The following is a 9650-nucleotide window of genomic DNA, read 5'->3' as shown; positions in this document are numbered from 1 at the left end:
GAAGCAAATCATTTGAATCCTTTATATTAGAGCTAATTTAGCCCTCATACTAAAAACTTTTACCCTTCCAGGGGACTCTACTTGATGCTACATGTATTGCAAAGGTCTTTTTCACTCTGAACATTTGCACCTTTTTCCCTCCCCCCCACTTCCTCCCTTTATCCTTGCTGCTGGGTTATCTAATGACAGAGGCATTTTCCCACCATCAAAGACAGAGGATGCAACAGACCACAGACACCTGGTGAGAGATCTCTGGGGGCCAACACTGAACTCGTTCAGCCTCCCCAGCAGATGGGTCAGGTGCGAGAGACTCACTCACCTGGGGGGAGTGGAGACCACCTCCTGGCGGGGTGGGCAACCTAGGGATAGTAGCCGCAAAGAGGGCCACCACTTCCGAGTCTCACCAGCGAGTCCGCACACGTGTGGTGGGGAAAGAAAATGGACACACTGTTTGATCCCATGATGGCCCATTTCACAACAGTCACTGGTGGCGATGGAAATTCTCTATGGAGGGAGAGGCAGGTGATGGGGAGGGAGGTGGGTGATGAAGAGGGAGGTGGGGGAAGGTGAGTGATGAGGGTGGCTGGGGGGGTGGTGACGGGAAGTGGGGGTAGGTGATAGGGAGGGAGGTGGGAGGTGGGTGATAAGGGGGGAGGCTGAGGAGAGGCAGATGATGGGGAGAGGGGTTGGGAAGGGAGGCTGGGGAGGGAAGCGGGTGATGGGGAAGGAGGCTGGAGGATTCTGGGGGCTGTGTAGCCGTCTTAATCTGGGCAAATGTTGGATGGTGCACAGGTATCTGCTCTCTTTTCTGTCATTCTTCAAGTTAATACATTTTAAACACATGCCCAAAGGCCTAGGTTGATCTCAGCCCTGTGCACAAACCATCTTCAAGAGCGTCTTTGAGGCTGCAGCGCCGGTGCATGATCGGAGACGTGGTAGATGTGCACAGCCGGAGACCTGACTGCAGAGAGGAAGGCGTCTCGTGGGGCTTAGAAAGAGAACAAGGCAGAACTGGCACGTGGGGGGTGATATTCAGGGGGGGAAACAGGCCTTGGGACCCAGTGCATCGGGTTGTAGTGCCTCATCCCTTGACAGACAACACCCAGCATGAGTACTGGCCTGATGCGGAGGTGAGGAGGCTGCCATGAGAGGAAATACTCAGTCAGCCCCAAGGCAGGGAAGCAAGGATGGGACCCAGTTGGAGTGTCCATCAGGCAGTGCAATGGCCTCCTGCAAGGACAGTGGACATGCCACTTGGAGCATACCACATGTGTCTGGAGTTGCGGAGGTACATGGAAGTGCACAGGACTCCCAGGTGAGGGCCAGGCGAGGAGAGGGCACCTGGGGTGGGTGGTCCATGGGAAGCTTTTCTCCTGGTCTCCTGCTGACCCAACGGGTGGTGACTGGGTGGCTGTGCTGTGCCTTCAGGAGCTTTGCAGCCAGATGGGTGGATGCTGGACCCTGGGGCTGCTGAATACAGGGGTCCCAGTGAACTCCCCCCTTCGGACTAGGGCCTTTCAGGCTGTTGCTGAGTCACACTGTCTTGGTCACTGACTGTGGACTGACATAGTCTTGACTGACTGGCGAGCCCAACTGCCAGGTAGAAGCAAACGCCGATCCTTCTGGGAGGAAGCTGGTGTGGAATTATGGCCATTCACAGTTTGCAAATCCAGAGTCTGGCACATAGTGGGAGATAAACAGCCAAGGGGGAGAAAAGAACATGACGAAAACCAACAGAAACAACAGACAGTGGAAGCAGACCCTCAGATGCTCAGAGAGGCAACTGTGAACGGGGAAATGAGGTATGTTCTACCTTATTTCATCCTTGCACAAACTCTCCCAGAAAATAGAAAGCAGCAGCATGCTCCCCCCCACATTTTATGAGGCTAGCATTTCTTTGGTATCAAAATCTGAGGTCATCAGAGAAAGAAAATCACAGAGTAGTCTTACTCAGACAAAGATCCATTCTAGGGAAACGTTAGCCAATGGAGCCTCACATTGAGTGGTCAGACCACCTGCCACCACAACCGACAATGACACATGTCATCAGGCTTTTAGTGCTGTGTCCAGGTCCCTCGCCATGCGCCCTAGTTAATTATAGCCACTCACAGCCATGTAGTAACCCATATCCTTTCCATGTGCACCAGGACCACATTGTGTTAAGCTGCCTGTGAGTGCAGCCTGACTTGACCTGTGAATACTATTTGGTGTAACTTGACACTCGTACAGATTCAAGGAGGAAAAAATCTGTAATCCTCTCAGCAGAAGCAGGAGTTTTTGATAAAATTCAGCACCCATTCAAAATGTTAAAAAAAATAATGCCAACATTCCTGGAATAAAAGGAGCTCTCTTAACATGTCCTAGGCATCAGGACCAGGGCCTGGCACCCACCCCCTGTCTTCTCAGCCATGCAGGGGCCTACATCAACGGAAAGGAGAGATGAACCATCATTATTTGCAGATGATGTCATTGTGTTCTAGAGAAGTCCAAGTATCCCCCAAAGATCAACTCTAAAATAATTCCCAAAGATAAATGATTGGGAATATTAAGAGATCTCAGCAGGACTTTGGGGATCAAAATCAATATACAAATGCAACTGCACTTCTGCCTGCAATCATACAAAAATGAAACTTTAAAAGGCCACCACTGGCCAGGGGCAGTGGCTTGTGCCTGTGATGCCAGCACTTTGGGAAGCTGAGGCAGGAGGATCACTTGAGCTCAGGAGTTAGAGACCAGCCTGGGCAACATGGCGACACCTCGTATCTACAAAAAAATAAAAAAATTAGCCAGACATGGTGGTACATGCCTGTAGTCCTACCCAGCTACATGGGAGATTGAGGCAGAAGGGTCACCTGAACCCAGGAGGTCACGGCTGTAGTGACTCGTGATCAAGCCACTGACCTCCAGCTTGGGTGACACAATGAGACCCTGTCTCTAAAAAAATAAAAAGCCACCACTAACACCTATAATCCTAGCACTTTGAGAGACCAAGGCAAATGAATTGCTTGAGGCCAGGAGTTCGAGACCAGCCTGGGCAACATAGCAAGACCTCTCTCTACAAAAATTTTAAAAATTAGCTGAGTGTGGTGGTGCCTGTGGTCTCAGCTACTCGGAAGACTGAGGCGGGAGGATTGCCTGAGCCCAGGAGTTCAAGGCCGCAGTCAGCTATGATTGTGCCACTGTGCTCCTGTCTGGGTGACAGTGAGACCTTGTCTTTTTGTTATTGTTGTTTTTCTTTTTTGAGTCAGAGTCTCACTCTGTTGCCCAGGCTGGAGTGCAGTGGCATGCTCATGGCCACTGCAGCCTCAACCTGCTGGGCTCAGGCAATCCTTCCACCTCAACCTTCCCAGTAGCTGAAACCACAGGCGTGTGCCACCACACCTGGCTAATTTTTTGACTTAGCGTAGAGATGAAGTCTCTCCAAGTTGCCCAGGCTGATCTCGAACCCCTGGCATCAGACAATCCTCTCGTCCCTGCCTCTCAAAGTATTGGGGTTACAGGCATAAGTCACCGCACCTGGCTGAGACAACATCTAAAAAAAAGCCACCACTAAAAGAACCTTAAAATACAAAGTATCAAAAAATAAATCCAGTTAATGATGCATGAGACGTTTGTGGGGAAAAATCACAAACATCCCTGGAGGAGGGTGGAGGCCCGCATTAGGGAGCCTGCCCGGTCCTGGCCTCCTAGTGGCCAACCCCATAACCTCCAGCCAGCCAGGCAGGAGCCAGGCCCCGCCTGCCCCACACCTTGGTGCAGCCTCACCTGCCCTGTCTGCCCCTCCTGGCACCCATCTTGACAAGTCCCAGCTCCCCCAATGGTGCTCCGCCCCTGTGCTGAGAGCAGGACTCGCTCCCTGGCTGCGTATTTGCTGGGAGGTCGTGGGCCTCCAGGGCGACCCTAACTGTGCCTGGTGTCCCGCGTCTCGCCCTCCCCACCGGCTCCTGTTCCCTGGCTCTCCCCCTTCTCCACTGCAGGCAATGCCTCCCAGGTGAGAGTCCACGCTGGGACCCATGCCCACTCCCCACCTGCCCATGCCTTCCTCCGCTCCTGTGTGAGGCCTGGGTTCCAACTGGTGCCGGCCCACCCAGCATCCCCCACCTGCAGCGCCATGGGGCTGGGAGCAGATGGCAGTGGGAGCAGACCAGCTCGCTGATGAGAACAGGGAGGGCCGTGGAGGCAGTGGACCCAGTGTGGGTTCACAGGGAGCTCCCCTCTATAGCACCGAGGAGGGTCAGTGGATGGCAGATGACTGACGCTGCCTATGCAGGGTTTTATCTGGGCCAGAACCCAGAGCGTGGGTGCGACAGACATCAGCACAGCGACAAGCTAGGACGGCCACCCAACAGGGAGGACACTGGGTTCAGAGAACAGCCGGTATCTCCACAGAGCAGGAGAGACCTGCCCTGATGCAAACTGCACAGCAGCTGGGCGCAGTGGCTCACGCCTGCAACTCCAGTACTTAGGGAGGCTGAGGCAGGAGGATCACCTGAGCTCAGGAGTTTGAGACCAGCCTGGGCAACATAGCAAGCCCCTGTCTCTACAAAAAAATATTTTTTAAGTTAGTCAGCTGTGCTAGCAAGCTGCTGTAGTCTCAGCTACTTGGGAGGCTGAGGCGGGAGGATTGCTGGAGCCCAGGAGGTAGAGGCTGAGGTAAGCTGTGATTGTGCCACTACACCCCAGTCTGGGCGACAGAGTGAGACCCCGACTCAAACAAAATAAGAGAGGGAGACACCTTGGAGTCCTCCCAGCATGGTGGGTGGGGAGGCTGGGTCAGTAGCTCACAGTGGAGACGCATCTACCCGCTGTGCCAGGTGGACATGGACGTTCTGCACGACAGGAAGCGGCGCCCAGGGCAGGAGCCAGCTACTTTCTCAGCCTATCCACTCCTGGGAAACCCAGTGATGGACAGCTACTGTTCCTGTAGCAGCACCAGCTCTGGCCTTGGGCGTGTCCCCTGCCAAGGGGGAAGCCTGAGGGCGGGGAGCAGAGATGCTCAAAATCAGCAAGGGTCTCCCGGGCGGGGCCAGCCCAGGTCTAGGTCCCTCCCCCCAATGCCCCTGTCCCCTCCCTCCCACCTCCTCCCCCCATCCCCCACATCCCACTCTCCTGTGTCTCCTCCTCCCCCACCTGTCCTCTCCCATCCCCAGTCCCAAAGCAACTGCTGGCTTGCCTGGGACCTGGCGAGGGTGACTGAGCCGGGGACATAGGTATATTTGGGTTGGGGGCATTTGCTGTCATGTCCGGCAGAGTTGAGCTGTTGCCCACACCCTGGGTGGAGGAGTGGCTTCCAGAAGATCCTGACACCCAAGGTTCCCTCCCCTGCAGGGATGCGGGTGGTGCCAACCCAGCCTGGCAAGTGGCGGGCCCTGAGGGAACGTTCACCATGGCCGAGACTCCTTCCGTGATCAGGACCTCTGGGGGGACCACCAGGGCTGCTGATTCCCGGTCAGGCCGAGTGGGCACAGAGCGTGACCTCTGTGGAGTCCCCAGCTCTCTGCCTCCAGGGTGTACTTCAGGGGCTGGGGTCTGAGCGAGGACGCATGCTGACCAGAGGCTCAGGAGGCTGGAGGCTGCAGAACCTCCCAGGGTCCCCGACAGGGCTGATCACAGCACGCGGCCCGGCTGGCCCTCCAGCTCCCGCAGCCTCTGTCTATGTCGCCTGCTCCTCTTTGCAGCCTAGCCTGGCCTGAGAGGGCCCAAGGTGCTCCCTGCTGCCTCCCCCAGCCCTCCCCAGGTACTCCTCATCCCCCCCCCCCTGCGGCCCTGTCTCTTCCCGGCTCCATGCCATGGCCTCTTGGCTAACAGAGGATGGATGGGGGTGAGTCCCTGCTCTTGATGGACTTGGGGCTGGCAATTTCCAGCCAGAGGTGATTCTGCCCACCCCAGAAGACAGAGATCAATGTCTGAAGACATTTTGGGTTGTCACAGCTGGAAAGGGGGGGCTGCTGACAACCATTGGGAAGAGGCAGGACTCTGAGGCTAGAGTTAGAGAGAGAGAAGGGAGGGTGGGGAGAGGGGAGGGGGAAGGGAAGGGAGGGGAAGGGGAGGAGAGAAGAGGGAGGGAAATGAAGGAGGGGGAGGGAGAGACGGGAGGAGAACCCCGAAGCCCCATTCCCCAAAGAGGCAGTGCCCAGGGCTGGCTCCCCTGCATGGCACGGCTTCCTGTCCTCCGTGGGACTCAGGGAGTGTGTGCCACGTAAGGACAGATGGAAGTGCAAGAGAGACCCCTGGGCTTGCAGACGTGAGCCTCCGTGCCTTGCTGTGAACTCTGCTTTTAAAACCACCAGGTTTTGCAGATTGTGCCACACAGCAGGAGACGACTGGAGCTGGCACCCACGCCTGCATGGGACACAGAGGTGGGTGCGCCATGGTGTGGGACCAGAAACAACCCACCATCTGCCTCTCTCCCCAAGGCCCTTCTTGACGATCCTGGGGCCCTGGGACTCGCTCAGAATCAATGACCTGTTTAATTCCAGCCAGGGCCAGAGCATCCATGTGGGTGGGGGGCAGATGGAGGACTTGGCTTCCCCCAAGGGCACTGGGTATTCAAGCGTGCTGGGTAGGCCACCTAACCGCCATCCCAGCCCTCTCCTTGGGAGGTCGGTGTTTGCTTTTTGGTGCCTCCAGAGCTGGGCATGCCATCCCGGAGGCCCCATGCCTGCCCTACAGAGGAAACGCTTTGACCAAAATGCCTGAGTTGCAGTCCTTATGCCTAACCAGGGACCAGCCTGGCTGAGCCTTGGAGACCCGGGGACCTTGGAACATGCAGTGCCACCCAACCCCAGGAGACTCTGATTTTGTTGTTCTGGAGAGCCCAGGAGTTTGAGACCAGCCTGAGCAACATAGTAAGACCTTGTCACTACAAAAAATAAATTTAGCAGTGCTTGGTGGTGCACACCTATAGTCCCAGCTACTCAGGAAGCTGAGATGGGAGGATCGCCTGAGACTGCAGTGAGCTGTGATTGTGCCACCGCATTCCAACCTGGGTGACAGAGTGAGACTCTGACTCAAAAAAAAAAAAAAAGTTAATTCTATGCCGGGTGAATTTCACCTCAGTTTTAAAAGCAAGGGAAGCTATCAGAGCCTAAGTGTTGTTTTGTGTGTGTGTGTGTGTGTGTGTGTGTGTGTGTGTGTGTGTGTATGTGTGTGTGTTTGTGTGTGTGTTTGTGTGTGTGTTATACCCACATGTTATAAATGTCATATGGCCTATACATATGTACACACATCTTGGCCAGCTTCTGTCCCTGTCTTCACTGGGGTCCAGGACCAGGGTATGGTGTCCAAGAAAGAATAGGACTCGTGTCCTGGGTGCTCTGATACCCTGGGGGGCTTCGCAGAGTTGCGAAGGGAGGTGGCCCCCGCAGTACGTGCACCCAGCAACACCGATGCCTGGGTGTTCTCGGGGTCACAGCTCCCTCCAGCAGGTGGTAGAGACGTGTTCCCACCACAGCGCCCGGTCACCTTCTGGAAGTTTCCTGGAAGCCAGGGGCAGGACTGCAGGTCCGGGGGCCGTGTTTTAACTGTGAGGATGGGCACACGCCCTGCCAGGTCTCGCCATCCTCACCTGCGCAGGTGCGAGGCTGGGTCTATCGCGGGCATAGCCCACACAGGGGTGCAGGGGCTGCGGGAGCCATGGACAGACAGGGTCCTCACCCTGACCTGAGACAATGTGAAAGCAGCATGAGACATCTCAAAGAAGACCTGGTGACCAGGGAAGAGGCAGGAGTGACTTATTTATTTTTAAAATGTCTGCTTTCTGATTATAAAAGGAATATACGTTCATGGTAGAAAACGTCAAAAACACGGAAGCATTGGGGCAGGCGGAAACACTTGCCATTTTGCCCAGACCCGCTGTGATGTGTGCTTGGGGCTTTAACTCCGCGGTCACTTGCTGCCATCTCTTCCTGCAGACGCCATCCCATCTCCCTGCCTGGCAGGGGCTCAATAGCTACTTATGGGTAAATTATAGCCGTGATGAAGCCCTCGTGACTCAGTTTCCCTGGCAGCTCAAGAGAGCCAAGGATATCCTACATGGCTGGATGGGCAACTCGTGGCCCTGGGGAAAGCCGGCCTGGACTTGGACAGCATGCACTCCCCAGAATCCAGTTTTGGTTTTGGGTGGGTGGGCACTATTTACATCCATCTTTTAGACAGGGAAACTGAAGCACCCATGGGCTGAGATTGGCTGAGGGTCCCAGCAGGGAGTTGAGGAGTGGGCTGGATTCCCCCTGCCAGCACCCTCAGGCCTCCCTGAGCCTGGAGTGGGGTCTGGGTGTCAAAGTCTCCCAGGGCAGGCCCCGCTGAGGGCAACCCCCCAGAGACCCCAGGGCAGGTCACCCCGACTTCCCTGCAGCAGGTGCACCCCTCTGCCACCTGGGGAAAATTGCCCAGCGAGCGAAGGAAAACCCGCACACCCTCGAAAAGTTGCATCAGCCGGTGTCTCGGCCACGTGTTCCAGCTTGTGGTGAAAGCCAGAAGGGAAGCCCAGCAGAGGCCAGGCAGGAACCCCAGGGCCGGGCGCCCCTTGGTGTGGCAGACAGACTGTGTCAGGGCCTCTTGGCCAGGCAGAGTAGGGTTAAGTGTGCAGCGGGGGAGAGGGGGCCGGCCTGGAACTCCAGACTCCAGCCCGAGCCAGCCAGCGGAGACCAGCCCGCAGTGCTGCAGCCGCGGGCACCTGGGGCGTGACGCCGGGACACGCGGCAGCCGTCCTCCGTTGCCACTCGGGAAGGGCTCCGGCAGACGTGTCCGCCTCTGGGGTAAGTGTGGCAGCCGCAGAGCGGGTGGCTCTGGGCACAGGCGTCGGGACACCAGGAAGAGGAGGTCTCCTTGGGACGGGTGTGGTGCCGCGGGCCGTCTGGGCGATGAGGCGGTGATGGTGGTGTGATGGTGATGACGGTGAGGGTGGTGAGGACAGTGGGGGTGTGATGGTGATGAATGCACCGAGTCACGTGGACACGGAAGCTGGGAACTCTTTAAGGCAAAACAAAGCATGTTTGCTTTCCTGCTGAAAATTGCAAGGGCTGAACTTGGAGGCAAACGCATCTGGGGGAGAGGCCGGCTGTGTCTTTGATCTGGAGACTGGGCTGGCCTCCCTAATTCACGTTCTCTAGTAGGCACTTGCTGTATTCCCTCTTGACTGCGACACGTCCCAGGTGACAAGCTCGTGTCTTGGCGCCCAGGATGGGATGGGCCGCGGACAAGCTTGACGAGTTGGACGCCTGGTTAAATGTGCATCTCATGATGGCATTAAAAAAAAACTGAGTATGGAGGCAGCCAGGCTCGGGGCGCCATGCCCCCAAGTGCCCTCGGGAGGACAGTTGCTGTTACAATGCATACACGCACACCCCCCCCAACAGTCCCCTATCTGAGTTTGTTCCGAGAGGCCCCGTCCTGATACTTGGGAGAGGTGTCTGTTTCCCATTAGAGAGCTGGGCCACGAATGAAAGTGACAGTCATGGTTTCCCAATGGAAACTGCCAAAACTCTCCCAGAAGGTGCCTCTGTGACACGCAAGCAGCAGAAAGCCCCTTACCGGGTTGTCCACCCACCAGGGCTCCTTGACTGTTGAAGCCAGGAGGGGACACAGTCACAGGTTGGGGAGGGGACAGAACCACAGGATAGGGAAGGGGCGTGGCCACAGGAGGGGGA

This window comes from Carlito syrichta, unplaced genomic scaffold, assembly GCF_000164805.1.
Source record: "Carlito syrichta isolate Samal-C Ts95f unplaced genomic scaffold, Tarsius_syrichta-2.0.1 Scaffold311900, whole genome shotgun sequence".
Classification (NCBI taxonomy): Eukaryota; Metazoa; Chordata; class Mammalia; order Primates; family Tarsiidae; genus Carlito; species Carlito syrichta.
Note: the sequence above shows the minus strand (reverse complement) of the source record.